The sequence below is a fragment of the Pteropus medius genome, unplaced genomic scaffold (assembly GCF_902729225.1).
Source record: "Pteropus medius unplaced genomic scaffold, Ma_sr-lr_union100, whole genome shotgun sequence".
In the NCBI taxonomy this organism is placed as follows: domain Eukaryota; kingdom Metazoa; phylum Chordata; class Mammalia; order Chiroptera; family Pteropodidae; genus Pteropus; species Pteropus medius.
The window spans coordinates 5,525,736-5,547,236 of record NW_024349798.1 but is presented as its reverse complement, the minus strand read 5'-3'; the positions used below and the strand labels follow the sequence as shown (position 1 = coordinate 5,547,236).

At 41.2% G+C, this 21,501-nt stretch overlaps 1 protein-coding gene and 1 pseudogene across 13 annotated transcripts in view; both read right to left on the bottom strand.

Moving 5' to 3' along the window:
- The window catches only part of DNASE1 (deoxyribonuclease 1), a 61,930-nt gene that overhangs the window by 22,719 nt on the left and 17,710 nt on the right, over positions 1-21,501 (bottom strand). For 11 of the 13 annotated variants that reach the window (XR_005657824.1, XR_005657825.1, XR_005657826.1 and 8 more), the window contains exons 2-3: positions 2,787-3,247; positions 577-733 (exon numbers count right to left, since the gene is read on the bottom strand). The gene's annotated coding sequence lies outside the window, so the exon portion shown is untranslated. The remainder of the gene's footprint in view (positions 1-576; positions 734-2,786; positions 3,248-21,501) is intronic. The other 2 variants (XM_039885176.1, XM_039885177.1) reach the window with 1 other exon arrangement.
- LOC120620637 (uncharacterized) lies at positions 11,642-11,760 on the bottom strand (annotated as a pseudogene).

Here is a 21,501-nt window from a genome sequence, read left to right as displayed (position 1 = left end):
CTGTTTCTCAGTATGCCTTGAAACCTGAGTATCAAGCACTGTGTATGACAGAATGGCAGAGTCAGGATGGTGTCGGCCTCCAGGGTGAGCAGCAGAGGGGCAGCCACACAGGCCAGCTGGGGCCTCAGCTGAAGCTGAGCTCATCTGCAGTCCCTGTAAAATCCAATCTATCTGTGGCTTGCCCCCACTCCCATAGTGCCCCCCAAGGGTGCCAGCCAAGATCCTGGGGTATTTCTTAGGGCCATTCCTCCTTGACAGGCTCTGAACTCTTCCCTAGCATCATGAAACTGCAAAAAACCCTGCTCTGCTTTTCAGCCACTTTGCTTCTCTTGCCTGAGCAGCTTCATCAGCAAATGTCTCAAGAGGAAACTATTGCTGAGTGTCAACTCATTTCTCTGGCCTCCTTCCTCTCAGGAATCTTGGCCCTCAAGTCCTGATGCTTCAGTAAGCCCAAACCCCCAGCTCAGTCTCCCCAGCTCTGTGAAACTGTGTAGCACTCCTCTGGCTACTCTGCCTCTTAGCAGCCACCTGTGCCCAACCCCTAAGAGAAAAGCCAGTACAGGAAGAAGGGCTCACCTCCTCAAGCTCCCTTCTAAGTCATGGCTGCTGGAGTGACAGACCTCCAAGCTGATGCCTTCTGAATTATGGCCAGTTCTTTGAGTCCTTAGCAGGCGTTGTCTACTACAAGCTACTCCATGGCCAGAAGTCTGTTTTTGTTACCTGGCATGAGTCACTGAAACAGAGTTGGAAAGGACATGGGTTTATAACTGGGCAAGCTGGTCCAACTAGCATAGGTCACGTGGACATCTCTGAGCTACAAATGTTCTGTGCAGAGATATACAGCCAATGAGAAAGCCCGAAGGGACCCAGACCATTCCCCTCTGTCCAACCAAGAGTCTGTGTGTTCACTCGAATCCTATGCTATTTGTCCTCAACAGCCCAGTCCTTAAAGTAAAGATAGCACAGTGCCAGGACATGGCAATTCTACATTTTAAAAGTTCATCCTATGGTTCCTCAGAGAACAGAAACATCTGTCCTCAGCTCAGGTCTATTCCTCCACTGTTGGATAAAGAGTGTTGAGGCCTGCGGACTGCCAGTGCCAGGGCTGCATACTGTCTGCCCCCTTGGCCAGATGGGCAATGCTGATTTCTGACGAGAACTGCAAGTTAACCAGTGTACTTCCTGCCCAGAACCAGCCGTGGGGTTTATCTATAGTTTGTTTCATAATGACAGTTTGAACCATGTTTCCCAAGCAGGCTCCTGCCTCGTGGCCTTCACATTGTTCCCCTACTTGAGCACTCTGCCTCCAGAGTGTTTGTCCCCGCCTTCACTCAAGCTTCTGCCCAGATGTCACTCTACCATAGCATCCCACTTAAAGTAGCATGTTTTGTCCCACCACTCTATCTCCTTTATCTTGTTTATTTTTTTCTTACCACCAATCTAACGTACAATGTTACAGTCAGTCTTATCCCACTGACCATAAGTCCCATGAGAGCTAGGACTTATGTAGCAGCACCTAAACAGGGCCTGACCCTTAGTGAGTGCTCACCAAGTACTTGCTGAATGAAAGGATGAACGTCAGACGGGTACTCATGACAGAACAACAGGTTTAGATTCACCTGACCCTCTTCAGCTGGGCTGGTTGTCCCCATTTAAGTTTGAGCATCTCCTACAAGGGGAGCTGACTTGGTTCTCTGATGAATGAGTGAAGGGACAGGCTTCTGTCATTGGGCCAGGCTCCTCAGCCTCCATGTCCTAAATCTTGGTGGAACAAAGGCTTGTAACTGAGGGTGATAAGGGAGCAACAAAGCTACAGCTCCTAACAGCAGGGGAGAGAGGTACCTTGTGGGCTAAGGAGCCCTCAGAGCATCACTCAAGTAAAGCCTGGCCAGAAAGCAGAGTTCAGAACCACTCTGCTCTGTCATAGAGGTCCTAGGAGAAAGGCTGAAGAGGAATTGGGGTCTCCATGGAGATTACGGGGGCAAATGGCCCCAGAGGCCAAAACTTGTGTGATGGTGTTGCCCCACCTCAGCTCTCACTACGAAGCTTCACACTTGAGTCTCAAGTGCCTTTTCCAACGCCACCCACTCCTTCCTAGATGGGCCAGCTGGGGAAGGATGGTCCCACTGTCTGCCCCACATCCCTTTGTCACCATGTCCATGAGTTCCTCACCCTCTGCTCACCTTCCATGCTCTGAGCATCTCTGCACCTCAGAGTGCTGGACACAGAGGTGATGTAGCCCTGCCAGTGGGGAGGACACTAGAGTCCCCAAGCTTCCTTGAGTGCTTCTCCCTACACCACCATGGGAAATCATAAGCTACAATATTCCTATAGCTGAATTCTTTTGGAGGTGGCAACATGTGCAGTGAGACCCTGTGGGGAGCTCAGGTGTGTGAGGAGGAAGGCTCCCACTGAACCATCTTCCCATAGTGCCTCAGCCTTCCCTCTAACTATCCTCCAAGACAGTTGCCTTGTCAGGCCCGTAGTCAGTGAAGGATGCTGTGCTTATCCTGCCCCACCGAGGGGGGTGCCCAGAAGGCCACCCTGTGCTGGGCATCCGATTATGGGCAGACACAGGGCCCTGCCTCCATTCTCCTCTCAGAAGCCTAGGGAGAGGCCTAAGGTGCATAGAGTCCCAGCTGTGGGAACAAGAAAGCACTCCCAGGAGAAGACAGGAAAAGCAGCTGCAGAGACCTCAACTTCCTTGAGAATTTCAGGCTCTGGGCTCTGGGAAGCAGCTTTGGTTCTCGCTCCACTTCTATACAACTTTAGAACACTCCACTTACCTTGTGAGGCTGGCTTTCCCTCCCGGCAACTTGCATGGTAGCACAGCTGCCAGTAACAGGTCAGTGCTCCTCCTCAAGTGCAGAGGTGTAGCAGGGCAGCACTGGCCACCACCAGCTACCTCGACCTAGCTGTAGTCATGGACAGGGCCTCAGGTAGGAGAGGTGGTCAGAGGCCAGGGAAAGGTGGCCTTGTTGGTCCAGCTCTCCGTCATCTGAAGACTGCTGGAGTCATGGTGGGCCATGGAGGCAGGGCAGGGCTTTGATCACAGGCGATCGGCTCCTTTCCTCACACGGCTCCTGTCAGGAGACACTGATTTTCGCAGGCACCTCAGTCTACCAGTGACAAAGCCAAAGAAGCTGACAAAACACGAGCCTGCTGGGGTAGGGAGGGCAACACCAGGCTGCCACCATGTCACTGCCTCACAGCCTGTGCCATCTTGCTGATCCCACTCATGCCGTGACTGGTTAAAAAAAGAAGAAAAAAGGGAGTGTTAACAATGTCAGTCAGGTTAGCCAGAAGGTACCACCTGTTCTGAAACTTCACCAAACTCCCGACAGCTGTTCCATTTGTTTGTTCACTTGTTTATACACTCATTCAAGATAGAGTACAAGGGATCCTGAACAATGAGAAAACTGGACAAGAGATGATGCAATGGTTTTCAGTCCTTGGACAACAGTGCAGGACAGTGATTCCCAAGAGAAGGGAAACTGAGAGATTGAGCCCTATGACTATACCACCTACAGCTGAGGCAGTTTCCAAGCTGCAATGCAAGGAGGGGAAACTCAAGACAGACCCAGCCATCTACCTGAAGGAGGAGACAACGTTAGGTAGGGAGGCCCAGGAAGCCCAAAGTGTTGGGGGATGGGGTTGCACAGACAGCAGAGCTCCAGGATCTGTAAAGGGTCCCCCTGAGTCTTCAGCTGAGGACAGGTTTGTACATGTGTGAGAGAAATTATGTGAGGAGGCCAGGGCAAGAATCCCTAGAAAAGAGCAGAGAGAATAATCCTCAGAGCTCACACAGGGATGAGGATATTTTGTGTTCCCACGAGCCATCTGGAAAGACCTCCTAAGTCACAGGGTACTGGGTAGAATCTTCAGAAGGGCATCACCCTTAGTGATGGGGCTTAAATTGGCTGTGGACCAAAGCCAGCTCTGGACTCACCCTAACAAAGCTCAGAAGCAAGCCTATAAGGATCAACTGATGCCAAGGAACTTCACTGTATGCCAGACCAAGATCAACACTATTTGAAGGAGTATAACAAAACCCAGCAGCCAACAACAGACATTCACAATGTCCAGCATCCCATAAGAAAATGGCCAGATCTAACCATCAGAGTCCAGCCAAGAGACAGAAATCGCATGGTATTTTAAACAAGGGAAGTTTAGTATAAAGAATTATTAACTATTTACAGAAAATTACCTAAATGGGAACAAAAGAGAACTCTACGGAATACACTAGGGTGAAGAGAAGTACCTAAGTGAAGGATTCTGATCTGGGATATGGGTGGTCACAGCCCACTGGATGTGAAGTTCACTGGGCTCTCCCAGGCCAAGACTGGGGGTTGACAACCATCTACAAGGATGTCAACAAAATTATCTGGGAAGCTGTCTGCAGAGAGTGCTGAGAAGCCACCAAGTTCGCTTATTACCACAAGGTGGAGGTATTGAGGAACTCACCAAAAAGCTACCAGAAGGTCAGTGGGGGTTCCTGTGAAATTTGCCTGGCAGTGCCTGCCCTCTTCCAAATATATAAAGGACTTTACTGCTGGCATCTATGGGAGTGCTGCTGACTTTGCAGCTATGAAGCTGCCTCAGTGGGTATGAGTGCCCCTATGTGTACCACATGCCGGCCCACATCACATAACAGGAATAATCAAAGCACCTAGAACCTGGAAAAGAGACCCCTTCTCCTCAACATCCTTCATTGACAAAGATTAGCATCAAGTTAGCTGGCAAGGGAGAAATGTTCCACTATTATAAGCAGGCAATGAAGGGTGAATTGATAACTACTATATCAGGCATGCAAAAAAGAGACAACATGACCTAAGACCATAAGAAAAATCAATCAATAAAAACTGACCTAAAAATAATAGAGATAAAGGAACAAGTAAACAAGGACAATAAAACATATTATAAACATGCTTCATATATCCAGGAAGGTAGAAGAAAACATGAATTTGGTTTAAACAGAAATAGAAAATAGAAAAGATAAATAGAAAATATAAAAAAGACCCAATGGAACTTCTGGAGATGGTAAAAACAATATCTGAAATTAAAAAAAATAATAAAACACAGTATGGGATTAATATCAGATAGACACTGAAAAAGAAAAGATCAGAGTTCAAAGGCATAGCAAATAAAACTATTCCAATAAAGCATACAGAGAGAGAGAGAGAGAGAGAGGAAAAAAGCATCAGATACTACCAAGCAGTGCATGGAACTAGAGTCCCAGAAAAAGGCTGAAAAGGAAACAAGCAATATCTGAAAAAATAATAAGCAAAATCTCACAAATATGATGAAAACTATACATTCGCAGATCCAAGAGGCTCACTAAAACCAAAGCAGAATAAACCTCAAGAAAATACCATCAAGGCAGATTATAATCAAGCTGTTAAAAATCAGAGTTAAAGAAAAAAATCTTAAAAGCAGCTTGGCTTCAAAAAGCACATTATGTGCAGATAAATTAAGATAAGGATGACAAGTAACTTCTGGTTTAAGTCAGAGACAATGGAATGACATCTTAAAGTACTGAAAGAAAAAAAGATGTCAACTGGAATTCTTTTTATTCCACTTCTGAGTATGTACCTGAAGGAAACTAAAACACTAATTGAAAAGGATATAAGCACCTCTATGTTCATTGCAGCATTATTTACACCAGCCAAAATATAGAAGCAACCTAGTTGTCCATCAACAGATGAATGGATAAGAATGCTGTATACACACACATACATATATGTGTGTGCGTATATATACATGTGATGGACTACATATGTGTGTGTGTATATATACACGCATATATACACACACACACACACATACACACATTTATATATGATAGAATATTATTCAGCAAGAAAAAAGGATGAAATCTTGCCATGTGTGAAAAATGGGTATTATGCTAAGTGAAAAAAGTCAGAGAAAGACAAATACCATATGATTTCACATACATAGAATCTAAAAAAATAAAACAGAAATAGACCCACTGACACAGAGAACAAACTGAGGTTGCCAGAGGGGAGGGGGATGTGGGGATAGGTGAAAAAGGTGAAGGTGAATAAGAGGTACACCACAACGAATATGTCAATATGTTAACTTTGCATGGTGACCTATGGTTACTAGACTTATCAAGGCAATCACATCATAAGGTATATAAACATTGAATCACTATGCTGTATACCTGAAACTAATATAATATTGTATGCCAACTACACATTGATATTTTTGAATGGGTAGATAGATTAGATAGGTAAGTAGGTAGGTAGATGGATAGATAGATAGAGGCAAGGTACTTCCATTTTCCAGTCTGGCATGTAAGGAGCTTGAAAGTTGTCACTACGATCCTTACGATAAAAAATAAAAAATAAAAAAAAAGCTGAAAGAACTGAAAAACAACTCTTTTTAGATCTATCAGAAAATTGAGGCCACAGGACAAAACACTGCCCAAATAACTGGAGAGACAGACAAGCAGACACAGAGAATCACAGCTTACTGGAGCAGACCCCGGAGAAGAAGGTGGGGTAGGAAAAATGAAAGATGAATTGATGGAGGCTCAATGTGAACAAATTTGAGAGTTAATAAATCTTCAGGAAGGCCCATTCTTAGGGGTACACACACACTTTTATGAGCTTTACCTCCAGGAGCCCTACCAGGTTCTCACAGTGAAGGTTAGAAAAAAAAAGACCTTGTGCTTCTGGGAGAGGAAGGGGAAAAGCAGACACATTTTGAGATAACCAGAGTATTCTATTCTTAACAAGGCTTGTCCTCAAGGGAAACACTTACCAGAACCTAACTTATTCTGGTTTTACCAGAACCTAACTGACTTAGAGAAAAAGAAATGTCCAACTCTAACCCCCTCTGCCTTCCTGTTTCACATAAGGGAAAAAAATCCAAACAGAAAAGCAATTGTTAAGGTCACAGGTTTACTAAAGACCTAACCACAGAACTATAGAACACTTCTCTTCCTTACTATCACATCAGTAGGGCCCCTGTATAATGACAGGTGAATACAATGGAAAAAACTGCACTTCTCAGACCTAATTTATCTCTAGGAAACCCCAAAGACAACAGAGAAGACAAAAACAAGGACACCAAAGGAAATTTTAGCTCTAATACCTACAGCTACAGCAAACAGTAAACATGGCCTAATTTCTAGTCAGATAAACGTAAAACCTCACACTGAAGGCCTACTCTCCCCAGTTCCATTTACCCAGTGCATCATGTCTAGTGTTCAGGAAATTCCAAAGCATACTAAAAGAAAAAATTAAGACTTTGAAGAGAAAGAAGCATCAGATCCAGACTCAGAGATGTCAGTTATAATTATTAAATTGGGAATTTAAAGCAACTATGATTGGTATGTTAAGGGCTCTAAGGAAAAAATGTACGGCATGCAAGATCAGATGGGTAATATAAGCAGAGAGATGAAAACTTTAAGAAATAATAAAAAAAGAAATACTAGCAACCAAAAATTGTAACAGAAATGAATACTTTTGAAGGGCTCATCGACAGACTAGACAGCCACCCCAGTCGTAATCGATGGTAGAAGAACAAATGCAAAATTGTTTGTCCAATTGGCCATTTAAGTTTAATAGTAAAAGACTATTTAATGATTACAATGTATCCCAAAACCTTCGGAAAGAAAGGAGCATCTTTTGTGGACCATTTGGGTTTGTGTGTGGCAGTTTTTAAGTTATTAGTTTTTATTTTTAATTAATTAATTTAATAACATTGGTTAATGAAATCCAGTAAGTTTCAACTATACACTTAAACAGTAAGGTATATTATGTTTACACTGTGTTCACCTCTCATAGTTAATTTCTTTCTGTCATCACATATTTGACCCCCTTAATCTCATCTACCACCCCTCTTCCCCCTCCCCCTCCCCTCTGGTAACCACTAGTCTATTGTCCATGCCCATGAGTCTCTGCTTGTTTGTCCTGTTCATTTGTTGCTTTTAGGTTTATATCCCACACATAAGTGATATCAGGTAGTTTTCAACTTTTTCTGTCTGGCTTATTTTGCTTAGCATGATTATCTCAAGGTCCATCCATGTCGTCAAATGGCAGTATTTCATCTCTTATGGCTGAATAATATTCCATTCTATATATGTACCACAGCTTCTTTAGCCAATCATCTATCGTAGGACACTTCAGTTGATTCCATGTCCTGGCCATTATGAGTAATGCTGCTATGAACATCAGTGTGCAAATAAATATCTTTTGGGATATGAGTTTTCAAGTCTTTGGAGTAAATATCCAATAGAGGGATTGCTAGATCATATGGTAGATCAATTCTTAGTTTTTTGAGGAGCCCCATACTGTTTTCCATAGTGGCTGTATGAATTTACAGTCCCACCAGCAGTATATAAGGGATCCTTTTTTGCTGTATCCCCTCCAACATTTGTTATTACTTGTCCTGTTGATTATAGCTATTCTAACAGGTATGAGATGGTATCTCATTGTGATTTTGATTTGCATTTCCCCAGTAGCTAGCAATGTTGAGTATCTTTTCATATATTTGTTGGCCATTTTATGTCCTCTAGGGAGAAGTGTCTGTTCAGGTCCTCTTCCCATTTTTTGATTGGATCATTTGTTTTTTGTTATTATTGAGTCCTATGAGTTCTTTGTATATTTTGGATATTAGGCCCTTATCAGAGGGGTTGCTTGCAAATATATTTTCCCATTAGGATGGCTGTCTTTTTTAGCTTGTTGACGGTTTCTTTTGCTGTGCAGAAGCTTTTTAGTTTGATCTAGTCTCATTTATTTATTTTTGTTTTTACTTCCCTTGCTTTTGAGGTCAAATTCATAAAATCCTCTTTAAGTCCCAGGTCCTTGAGTTTAATTCCTGTTTTCTTCTATGTATTTTATTGTTTCAGGTCTTATAGTCAGTTCCTTAATCTATTTTGAGTTAATTTTGGTGTGTGGTGATAAACAGCCTAGTTTCATTCTTTTGCAAGTGACATTCCAGTTTTCCCAGCACCATTTATTTAAGAGGCTTTCCTTTCTCCACTTTATGTTTTTGGCTTTATTGTCAAAAATTATTTGCCCATATAAATATGGGTTTACTTCTGGACTCTCAATTCTGTTCCACTGGTCCATGTGTCTGTTTTTCTGCCAATACCATTGTTTTGATTACTGTCGCTTTGCAGTGTAATCTGAGGTTGGGCAAGAGTGATACCTCCAGCCTCGTTCTTTTTTCTCAGGATGGCTTTGGCAATTTGGGGTCTTTTGTGCCTCCATACAAATCTGACGTTTTTTGTTCTATTTCTTTAAAAAATGCTGATAGAATTTTGATGGAGACTGCATTAAATCTGTATAATGCTTTAGGTAATATGGTCATTTTAACTATGTTGATTCTTCCAATCCAAGAACATGGAATATCTCTTCATTTCTTTGTATCTTCTTTGATTTCTTTTAATAGGGTCTTACAGTTTTCATTATATAGGTCCTTCACCTGTTTCATCAGATATATTCCTAGGTATTTTATTCTTTTCATTGCAATTGCAAAAAAAATATTTTTTCCACTTCTTTTTCTGACACTTCGTTATTCGAGTATAGTAATGCTATGGATTTTTTAACATTGATTTTGTATCCAGAAAGCTTATTGTATGTGCTTACTGTTTCCAATAGCGTTCTTGTGGAGTCTTTAGGGTTTTCTATATAGAGAATCACATCATCCGCAAATAGTGATAGTTTGACTTTTTCGTTTCCTATTTGGATGCCTTCTATATCTTTGCCTTATTGCACTCGCTAAGACTTCCAATGTTATATTGAATTTACAGTGGTGATAGTGGACAGCCTTGCCTTGTTCTTGATCTTAGAGGGCAGGTTTTTAGTTTTTCACCATAAGGTGTAACTTTTGGCTGAGGGTTTGTCATATATGGCCTTTATTATGTTAAGGCACTTTCCTTCTATACCAATTTTGTTAGGTGTTTTGATTGTAAATGGATGCTGTATCTTGTCAAAGAATTTTTCTGCATCTATTGATATGATCATGTGAGTCTCATTTTTTAATTTGTTTATGTGGTGTATCATGTTAATCTATTTGTGTATGTTGAACCATCCCTGTGCCTCTGGGATGAAGCCCACTTGATCGTGGTGTACAATCTTTTTAATATGTTGTTGTATTCAGTTCGCTAATATCTTATTTAGGAATTTTGCATCTGTGTGCTACCGGTCTGTAGTTTTCTTCTTTTTTTTTTTTTTGTATGATATTTACCAGGTTTTGGTATCAGGATAATATTGGCCTCATAAAATGAGTTAGGAACTATTGCCTCCTCTTTGATTTTTTTGGAAGAGTTTGAGAATAGGTATTAAATCTTCTTTGAATGTTTGGCAGAATTCATTGGTGAAGCCATCTGGTCCTGGGCTTTTACTTCTGGGTAGGTTTCTGATAATTGTTTCGATTTCCATACTGCTAATCGATCTATTTAGATTTTCTAGTTTTTCTAAGTACTGGTCCATTTCTTCTAGTTATTAAATTTGGTGTTACATACTTTTTCATAGTATTCTTATATGATCCTTTGTATTTCTGCAGTGTCTGTCATAATTTTCTCTCTTTCGTCCCTGATTTTATTTGTGTCCTTTCTCTTTTTTCTTAGCGAGTCTAGCCAAGGGTTTGTCAATTTTATTAACCTTCTCAAAGAATCAGCTCTTTGTTGCATTTCTTTTTTTTCCTTTTTCAATTTCATTTATTTCTGCTCTAATTTTGATTATTTATTTCCTTCTGCTGACTTTAGGGTTCATTTGTTCTTTCTTTTCTAGTTTTTTAAGATGAAGCGTTAGGTTGTTTATTTGGGCTTGTTCTTGTTTTTGGAGATAGGCCTGTAATGTTATGAACCTTCCTCTTATGACTACTTTTGCCATGTCCCCAAAATGTTGATATGTTGTCCTATCATTACCATTCGTTTCTATGTATCTCTTGATCTCTCTTTTTATTTCTTCTCTGACCCAGTTATTCTTCAGTAGTATGTTGTTTAATTTCCATGTTGTATTTGTGGTTCTTCATGCTTTCTTTTTGCTATTGATCTCTAGTTGCAAAGCATTATGATTAGAGAATATGGTTGGCATGATTTCAACCTCTTATATTTGTTGAGGCTAGCTCTGTGTCTCAGTATGCGGTCAATCCTTGAGAATGTTCCATGTGCACTAGAGAAGAATGTATAAGCAGCCGTTTTGGGATGGAAGGCTCTGTAAATGTCAATTATGTCCAGCTGGTCTAATGTGTCACTTAAGGATGTTATTTCTTACTGATTTTCTGTTTGGATGATCTGTCCATATCCGACAGTGGGGTATTTAGGTCTCCTACTATGATAGTGTTTTCATCTGTTTCTCTCTTTAGTTCTGTTAGTAATTGCTTTATATATTTCGGGGCTCCCTAATTGCTCCCAATAGATATTAATATGTTATGTCTTCTTGGCGCATGATTCTCTTTATCATTATGAAATGTCCCTCAGTATCTTTATCTTTTTTATTTTTAAGTCTATTTGCTCTGCTACTCCCACTTTTCTCTGAATGTCATTTACTTGAAATATCATTTTCCACCTTTTCATTTTTTTTTTTTTTTAGGTGAAGTAACCCTTAATTGACCTCACAGACTGCAAGGACCTTGTCAGCTTACAATTCCTTTTTATTTTTTACACCTATAGCACCTGGTCTTCCTATGTGGTCTCCCATCCAAATACAAACCAGGCCCGACCCTGCTTAGCTTCTGAGATTAGATGGGATCGGGCTTGTTCAAGGTAGCATGGCCGTAGATCCACCCTTTCATTTTGAGTTTATATTTGTCTTTGGAACTGAGATGTGTTTCCTGGAGGCAGTATATGGTTGCGTTTTGTTTTTTGATCCAATCTGCAACTCTGTGCCTTTTTGGTGAGTTCAGTCCATTTACATTTAGGGTGATTATTGAAATATGAGGTCTTATAGCCATTTTATCTTTTGCTTTCTGGTAGCTCAGTGTTTCCATTGCTTCCTTGTCCTTGTGTTTCTCTTTTCTTTATTTTGGTTGGCTTTTGTGGGTTTTCCCTCTGGTCTTTCTTGTTTTATGTTATATACTTCAGCTCTGAATCTTTGGCGTGTGGTTACCATTACAAATATGTAAAGGATAGTTATCTATATACAGTCGTCCGTTTTGTTCTGCGCGTGCCTTATCGCCATTCCCCTTTGCAAATTTGGATCTTTGAATCCTCATTTTTTCAGTCATTGTTGTCTCAATTTGTCCCTATGTACGCTGAACGTTCATGACTATCTTGCTATAGCAAATCTCTTCTTGTTTAAACTTATAATGTCCTGTTCTTAGTCAGGGTTGCACTCTTCTGCTTCTATGTGCCTGCTAGTCACCTTACTCCTAGCTATGGATTTCTTTGATCATTTTGTTTTAGGTGAGACGACTCCTTTCAGTATTTCCTGTAATGCAGGCCTCATAGTGGAGAATTCCCTCAATTTCTGTATGTCTGGAAAGGTGTCTATTTCTCCTTCATATCTAAAGGAGAGCTTACCTGGATATATTATTCTTGGCTGGTATTTCCTTTCACTTAATAGTCTGAATATTTGATTCCACTCCTTTCTGGCTTTTAAGGTTTATGCTGAGAAATCTGATAATAATCTAATGGGTTTTCCTTTATAAGTTACCATCTTCTTTTCCCTGGCCGTCCTGAGAATTCTGTCTTTGTCACTGATTTTTGATAATTTTAATGCAATGTCTTGGTGAAGGCTTTTCTGGGTTAAGATAACTGGGTGTTCTGTTGACTTCTTGAATTCCAAGCTCCAGCTCATTTCTTAGATTTGGGAAATTCTCATCAACTATTTGTCTGAAAATGCTTTCTAATCCCTGCTCCTTTTCCTCCCCTTCGATATTGCCCATTATTCTTACATTTCTTCTCCTGACGGTATCAGCCAGTTGTTGTATTTCTCTTTCATTATCTTTCATTCTTTGGTTTCTCTCTTCTTCCGATTTCTTTCTAGATTTCTGTCTTCAATATTACTGACCCTTCTTCATTTGGTTGACTCTATTTCCCAAGCTTACTATTTCATTTTTCAACTCTTGCAGTGTGTTTTTAATCTCCAGAAGTTGTATTCTGTTCTTTTTGAGGGTTTCAATCTAGTTGCTAAAGAACTCATTCTGCTCATCTAGTGTTTTTTTCAATTCCTCAAATTGTTGATATGACACATTTCGGAATTCACTGAGTTTTTCCAGAAGTACCATCTTGAATTCTCTGTCATTTAAGTCGCATATTTCTATGTCTGTAAGCTTATTTTCTGGAGATTTTTCTCTTTCTCTCTGAGATACCGTGTCACCTTGGTTGTTCATGGTTTTTAAAGGACTATTTCTCCGCCTGGGCATTAATGGAAGTGTATTCTGCTCCCCTCCCAACCCCGAAAGAAGATTTATTATATAAAGGTCATTTTTCTTTTGGTTTCCAGTAGGTGGCGTCTAAGCCTCTTGGATCTCTGCTTTGTATAAAGCCTTAATAATGCCTATTTTTTCCTTATAGATGTTTAATTGTGCTCGCTACTCTCAGTCTCTGACCCTGTCAGTGTTAGCGACAGTTTCAGTAGCATTTGGTCAGATTCCCCTAGGGCTCCGGGGTGTTCGGACTTGGAGGATATGGGGATAGGGGTCCTCTGGGTTGGGAGCTGTGGTTCAGCCTCAGTTTTGCAACCACAGCTGGTAAAAATCAATCTCTGCCATCCCTGCTTCTCTGCTCTGATTACTGGGCCCTGCTGCCGGCCTGTGGAGCTCACAACTCTCTCAGGCAGGGCTGTTCAGGGACCTTGCTGCACCTCTTCTCCTCTCCCTCGTCCTACAGGGAGCGCCAGCTACAAGAGGCAGCTTCTCTGTATTTCCCAGTCCACCAACTGACACCCGGGGTTCTGACCTGTGGTAGCTCTTAGGCACAGATCCCATACTCAGATGTGCTGGTGTGCAGTTTGGGTGTTTTTTGTTACGTTTTAGATGTTCAGCTTATTGTTGTTTCAAGAGGAGAGATCTGGGAACATCTCACTCCACCATGTTTCTCCAAACTCAAGTTATTAGTTTTTTAAATCAGTACTTTTTAATGGAAACAGCTTGACCAAGAAATGTCATAGAATTTTGAGACACATTAAAACAAAGTAATAAGAAACTTGTGCATTCCTTTGGTCAAGACTGTAACTTCCTATATTATTACTTCGACTTAAAGACTTAAAAGAGTTATCTGTAACCAATTTCTGGTGTTACATCTGCTGAAACTTAATTTGGTAATTCTGGGTTAACATTTTTTTTTTCCTGGGTGGAAACTTAGGGTTTTTTAAAACTTATCTTAAGGGGTGGAATCAAAGCTATGGCAGGGGTCTGTTGGTGCAACACTTCATAGGTCAGGACAGATAAGCAAAGAATAACTTTATGTGTAAGCTAGTTTACAAAGGCCAAGTTTTTTAATAGTAAAGTCTATGTGTAGCACATAAAATTTGGTGTAGTTACATTACTATTAAGTAACTTTGTTGGTATGTCAAATTTTAGTTTTCTAGTTACTGGAATGCGAATTCTCAGATTTACGAATATTGAGGTAGAACCTGAAATGCGGCTTAATAGTATTGAGCACTGTTTTGCTACACTTAATTGTATCCAGAGTCTAGGAAAAAAATAAATGATAGTGGAAGTTGAAAAAAAATGTCAATAGTATAAATAGACCATTTAAAAGACAGACTGTCAGAGCGGATCATAAAACAAGACCCAACTATACAGTATCTTTTAAAAAACCATTTTAAATATAGAGATACAGACAGATTAAAAGGGACGGATAAAATCATGTTAACATGAATCAAAAGAAAGCTGGAGTAGCTATATTAATTTCAGAGATTTCAGAGCAATTATCAGGGATAAAGAGGGACATTACATAATGATTAAAAAGTCAATCCTTCAAGGAAATATAATAATCTTTAATGTGTGTGTACCAAACGCAAAGCTTCAAAATACATATGGAAAAAACTGAAAGAACTGCAAGGAGAGACAGATGAATTCATTATCATAATTGCAGACTTAAATATCCCTCTGTCAGAAATGAACAGATCCAAAGACAGAATATCTGTAAGGACATAGATGAACTCACTATCACCACCAGGAAACATTTACAAACTACTTCGTACAACAACAATATGTATTCTTCTCAAGCTCACATGGAACATTCACCAAGACAGATCACATTCCAGGCTATAAAAAAACACCTTAAAAAATTTAAAAAAACAGAGATTATGCACTGATGCTCTCAGTCCACAAAAGAATTAAACCAGAAATTGATAATAAAAAATAGCTGGAAAACTCAAAGTACTTGTAGATTAAACAACATATTGATAAGGGACATCACTTGTAAAATTTTTAATCTTTTAGTAGGAAATGAAATGGGATATCTCTTGCAGAGTTCTTAATCTTTTTAGTAAACCTAGTTAAGTTTTCTTTCCTCCTTTCTTTGGGAAAAAGTCCCTCTCCCTCAAATCCCAACAATTGCCCCAAAACTGGTGATTCAGATACTCTGGCGCTCTGGCTATTGATAGGAGTCATCAGTCAATTGTTAGCAGAAATGGCAATAGGCCAGGCAGGGTCCTTAGAGTGCGAGAGGGGAGGGAACTTTAGGCCAAAGGATTTTTACTCTTCAAGAAATATATTAACCAAGCCTGCTTCCCTTTACTTGCTTAATAGGCAAATCAATAATAGAAATTTTAATGATATATGATTTAAATAACAAGTTCGTATCTTCCTTGTCTAGGGACTGAGGTGGCACCTCAGCAGGAAACCCAAGACCCCGCCCTGACTAAGGAAGGGAAAGAGCTCCACGAAACTCCAATAGACAGGGACAACGATCCTCCTCGGCAGGAAGCAGATACAGAAGAGACTTCCTGTCCCTCAACATATATAATAATAAGGGGGTTCATGGCTCTTAGAAAAGAGTTAGGTAGGAAAGTTATTTAGGGGGTTTCAGGTCTGCCTGCAAAGACATCGATGTCACCCTAGCCTGGAAGGAGTCTGCCCTAGTCCACCCACAATTAAGTAAGCCAGAAGGCATTTTTGGGCTAAAAGTAACTCACAGAAACAAGTGGAAAGAAAATTGGGTACTAGTTTCAGCCAGACCCTTGCGCCTGCGCAATAAAGACCCCAATGGTCTTCAATTCACCTGAGCCTCATTATATCATCATTATTATGTGATGTATATGCCCCGAAGCTCATTAACATTATAATAACAAGCTGAATTCTGGGAAAGAACATGCACAGAAAGCAAATGATGAATCACTGAGTCCTGTCAATTTTAGTTGTCAATCAAGGAAGCCCATCCCTCTAAGAAAAGTAACCAACCACAGCAAATAGGGATAAAAACCCCAAAGGCTTTGTTGCCAGGCCTTCTGAGCCACAATTCTCTTGCTCAGTCCCACTTCCACGTCTAGAAGTATACTTTCCCTTCTAATAAAGCTTTTCTTTTCTGCTGTATTTCGGTGCCTTGCTCAATTTTCTGTTCGAGACATCAAGAACTTGGACAACAGGCCAGGAGAGGATCCTCACTCTCTGGTAACTACTTCCAAATACTAAATAGGTCAAAGAAATCTCAAAAGAAATTAAGAAATATTTTTAACTAAACGAAAATGAAAAAAAATCCTATCAAAATCTGAAATGCAGCAAAAAACAGTGCTTACAGAAAAATTTATAGCATTGAATGCATGTATTATAAAAGAAGAAAGACAAAGTTAATAACCTAAGCTTCCACTTTAGGAAACTAGAAAAAGAAGAGCAAATTAATTCTAAAGCAGAAGAAAATAAATAAAATTTAAAGCAGAAGAGAGAAGAATGTGGTGGACTAGGCAAAAGCACGGTTCGCCTCCTCCTAGGTCCACATTGAAATTACAATCAAATTATAAAATAATCAATGTGGAGAATCACCTGAAGTCCAGCTGATCATAACGCATACATCTGATAATATACAGAAGCCACATCAAAGCCAGTAGGAGGGGGCAAAGTCGCAAATTGGGCTGCATCTGCACCCGCGAGTAGGAGAGGACCACTGGGAGAGCGAGGCTGCAGCTCTCCTGAAGGGGAGAGGGGTCCTAGCTTCATTCAGGGACTGCCCAGCTCGAAGTCCCAGCTGAGGGAAGAGAGTTCCCAAAAACTAAAAATTAGAAGGGATTCTGGCCGTCTGGGTGAGAAGGAAGAAAATTGAAACCCTAGGTGCCCCTTTAAAGGGCCTATGCACAGGCTCTCTTGCCTGCGGATACTCACTTGGGGCACCGGTGGTGGATGAAAGGCTCGCACAAGATTCATATGGTAAAAGACTGCATTACCTGGCACCAGAACGAGGGCTGGACAGGCAGCCACCACTGTGCCTTGGACGGGCCCCGCTACAGGGCAATCTACAGACCAAGCCAACTTGCCTGTGCAGATCCCTCCCATAAGGCCAATACAGAAGTGCTGGCCTGAGATCAGCCCGCCCCATCCAAACTGCAGATTGCCCGGGGCTTTTGTTGCTGGGTGGCTGCCATGCCCTGCACCATTTCAGGGCCAAACATTCACAGCAGGCAGCCGGTGCAGTGAGCACGCATTCTGGAGACAGTTTTAGACAGACTATTGCTACTGGCAGGAACTTGGGAAGATCTAGGGGATCGGTAGGCCAGTCCCAGATAGCGGCTGGTCTTGCTGTGATCTGTGACTTCTGAGGGACCAGTTACTGAAATTGCAGCAAGACTGACACTGTATTGATCTGAAGGCCATTGTCTCCCTGAGATCCCACCCCACTCAATGCACAAATTGCCCTCCCCCAGATCTCGCAATCTGCATAGGCAACAAACTTTGGCTAGCATAGTGCAGGCACTGCGGGGAAATCAGTTACAGGTAGACCTCTGCTGCTTGCGAGAGCTGCAATATCACGTGGGGGGACTGCAGGGGTCTGTGGGACAGCCCCAGCCGGCAGCTTGTCTCCCTACGATCTGTGTCTACTGCCGGGACATACAGACACAAACTGCAGAAAACTTAGGCTATTGGCCTGATGGCCCTTGACTCCCTGTGATCTTGCCCTGCCCAATCCACAAAGTGTATGGGCACGTTGACAGGCAGGTGCCCATGCCCTGGGGTGGAACATTCAGCACAGTCAATAGATCTCAGCCAGCGAAGTGAGCGAAGTTCAGGGAATACGATGACAGGAAGATCGCTGTTGCCAGCATGAGATACAGTATCACTTGGGCAGATCTCAGGGGGTTTGTGGGCTCATCACAGATGACAGTAGCTCCCGCAGTGATATCTGACTTTGGTGGGAGCCTGCAGTCCCAGAGCTGGCAGTAAATATGGTGCTGTGTAGGCCTGATGGCCCTGAGACGACACCCCACCAAACCCACAAATTACCTGTGGCAAGCCTGCTCCCAGGCAACCCATGCCTATCTTGTGCTCTCCTTGGGTCACGAATTCAACAGCAAACAACAGTACTCAGATTGTGCAGCCCACACAAAGCCCGTTTATCCAAGAGAAGCACTCAGTGGCGAGCCACAAACTCACACTCACCAGCTTCAGTAATTCTTAAACAGAGATCAGGTATTTGCAAGTGCAAGGTGGGCAGCAGCTGGCCTTGCTATGATTGGAAATTTGTACAGGGAGCCACAGAGACAGCACTGGCATGTAAACTGACAATGCAGTGGCAGGGGAAATTTGCTCAATAGAACCAAGGAGACTCCCAGGGTCCCCACCCCACCCAACATGCATATCACCCAGAGGCTCTTCCAGTTTCAGAGACTTATGGGCAACTGACAGGCAGCGTCAGGTCTTGAGGAGCAGTGGTCCTTCTGCTAAACTGCTCTAGGTCAGGGACAGGGAATAACTGGACCACTGCCTACAGTGTTGTCTCTTCAACTTACCTATAGATCCAGCATAGGCAACAATCATCTGTGGATTGCTTTGTAGCTCCCATCAGGTAGCCCTGAGCAATCAAAGGCAGCAGCTGAACTTGGCCTACTGGGGAGGCCCCACCCAAGGGGCCACAACCAACACACCCAGAGGCTGGCACTAGACCAACCTCTGACTAGTCCCATAAGCAGTACACACAATGGGTGGTCTCAACAAGTACACAAGCCTGCTAGGGCAAATCCCATTCAGTGAGGTCAGCTCCTACATAGCAACTCTTACCCTGCGAGTGCAGCCAATTCCCACAATTAGCCTGAGCATTAATCCCATCTAGTGATGTACTAACACCAATAAAGGCTTAGGTACAACAGAAGATCACACACAACTCACATAAAGATCAAGTCCAGAGCCCCAGGCACAGGGGATCAGGGAGAGCGTGCCACTGGGCCACACAGGACATCTTCTACATAAGGCCATCTGGCCAAGGCTGAGAGACGAAACAAATATTCCTAACAAATAGAAACGAACACAGAGAGGCTAACAAAATGAGAAAACAAAGAAACACGCCAAAAATGGGAAAAAAAAAAAAAACCAGGATAAAACTCCAGAAAAATAAATGAAATGGAGGCAAGCAACCTACCAGAGACAGAGTTCAAAATAATGGTTATGAGGATGCTCAATAAACTTAGGGGGAGAATGGATAGGCACAATAGAACTTCAACAGAGAGCTAGTAAGCATAAAAAATGACAAAGAAATCATAAAAAAGAACCAGAGAGAAATGAAGAATACAATAACTGAAATGAAGAATGTACTAGGATTTAACAGTAGGTTAGACAAAGCAGAAGATCAAATGAGCGAAATGGAAGACAAGAGAGCAGAATACACCTAATAAGAACAACAAAAAGAAAAAAAGAATTTAAAAAAATGAGGATCGTTTAAGAGACCTCTGGGACTTCATTAACTATAACAATATCCGCATCATAGGAGTACCCAAAGGAGAAGAGAGCAAGGGATTGAGAATCTATTTGAAGAAATAATGACAGAAAACTTTCCTAACCTGGCAAAATAATTAGACAACAAATTCAGGAAGCACAAAGAGTCCTAAACAAGAGAAATTCAAACAGACCCACACCAAGACACATCATAATCAAAATGCCAAAGGTCAAAGACAAAAAGAGAATCTTAAAAGTAGCAAGAGAAGACAGCTAGTTACTTACAAGGGTACCCGCATAAAAATGTCTGCTGATTTTTCAATGGAAACTTTGTAGGCCAGAAGGGACTGGCAAGAAATATTCAAAGTTATGAAAAACAAAAACCCACAACCACAAATATTCGACCCAGCAAAGCCTTTGATTAAAGTTGAAGGTGAGATAAAGAGCTTCCTAGACAGGGAAAAGCTTAAGGAATTCATCACCAACAAGCCACTATTACAAGAAATGTTAAACGGACTCTAGTAAAAAAAAAAAAAAAAAAGAGGGGGTAAAAAAGAAAAAACAAAACAAGAATAATAAAAAGGCAGTAACTATGTATCTACCAATAATCATTTTAAATGTAAATAAAGTAAATGCTCCAATCAAAAGATACAAGGTAGCTAAATGGATAAGAAAACAAGACCCATGCATATGCTGTCTACAAGAGATCCACGTCAGATCAAATGACACTCATAGACTGAAAATAGAAATGGAAAAAGACATTTCACATGAATGGAAATGAAAAAAAGCCGGAGTAGCAATACTTATATCAGATAAAACAGACTTTAAAACATAGGCTATAATAAGAAACAAAGAAGGGTATTACATAATAATAAAGGGATCAATAAATCAAGAGAACATAACCCTAGTAAACATAGGAGCACCTACATACATAAAGCAATTATTGACTGACATAAAAGGAGAGATTAGCAGTAATACACTCATAGTAGGAGATTTAACACCCCACTGACACTAATGGACAGATCTTCCAGACAAATCAACAAGGAAACAATGGGCCTAAAAGACACACCAGAGCAGATGGATTTAAGAAATTTTCAGAGCATTTCACTCCAAAGCATCAAAATATACATTCTTCTCAAGCGCACATGGAACATTTTCCAGGACAGATGACATGTTAGGATACAAAACAAGTCTCAATAAATTCAAGGAGACTGAAATGATATCAACCGTCTTCTCTGATTACAATGGTGTGAAACTAGAAATCGACTACAAGAAAAAGACTGGAAAATACACAAACACATGGAGGCTAAAAAACATTCTACTTAATAATAAATGGGTTAACAATGAGATCAAGGAAGAAATCAAAAGATACCTAGAGACAAATGAAAATAAAAACACAACTCAATCTATGGGACACAGTGAAAGCAGTCCTAAGAGAGAAATTCACAGAAATACAGGCCTACTTCAAGAAACAAGAGACACACAATATTGAAGGGAAAAAAATGGCATAGATGATGGAGGCTCTGTTCATCCCTCTGGTGACCAAATCAAAGTTGTGATGGAAACAAGGAGCAGCAGCAAGGAAAAATCGCCTAGGATCTAGATGAACAAGCCATACAACTAGGGAGAAAGCCAAGAAAGCACCCTGCAATGGCAGAAGGTAGGACGGGGCGAGGACACAGGGCTGCCCGGTCTCCAGTGGCTGAGTGAGACGGA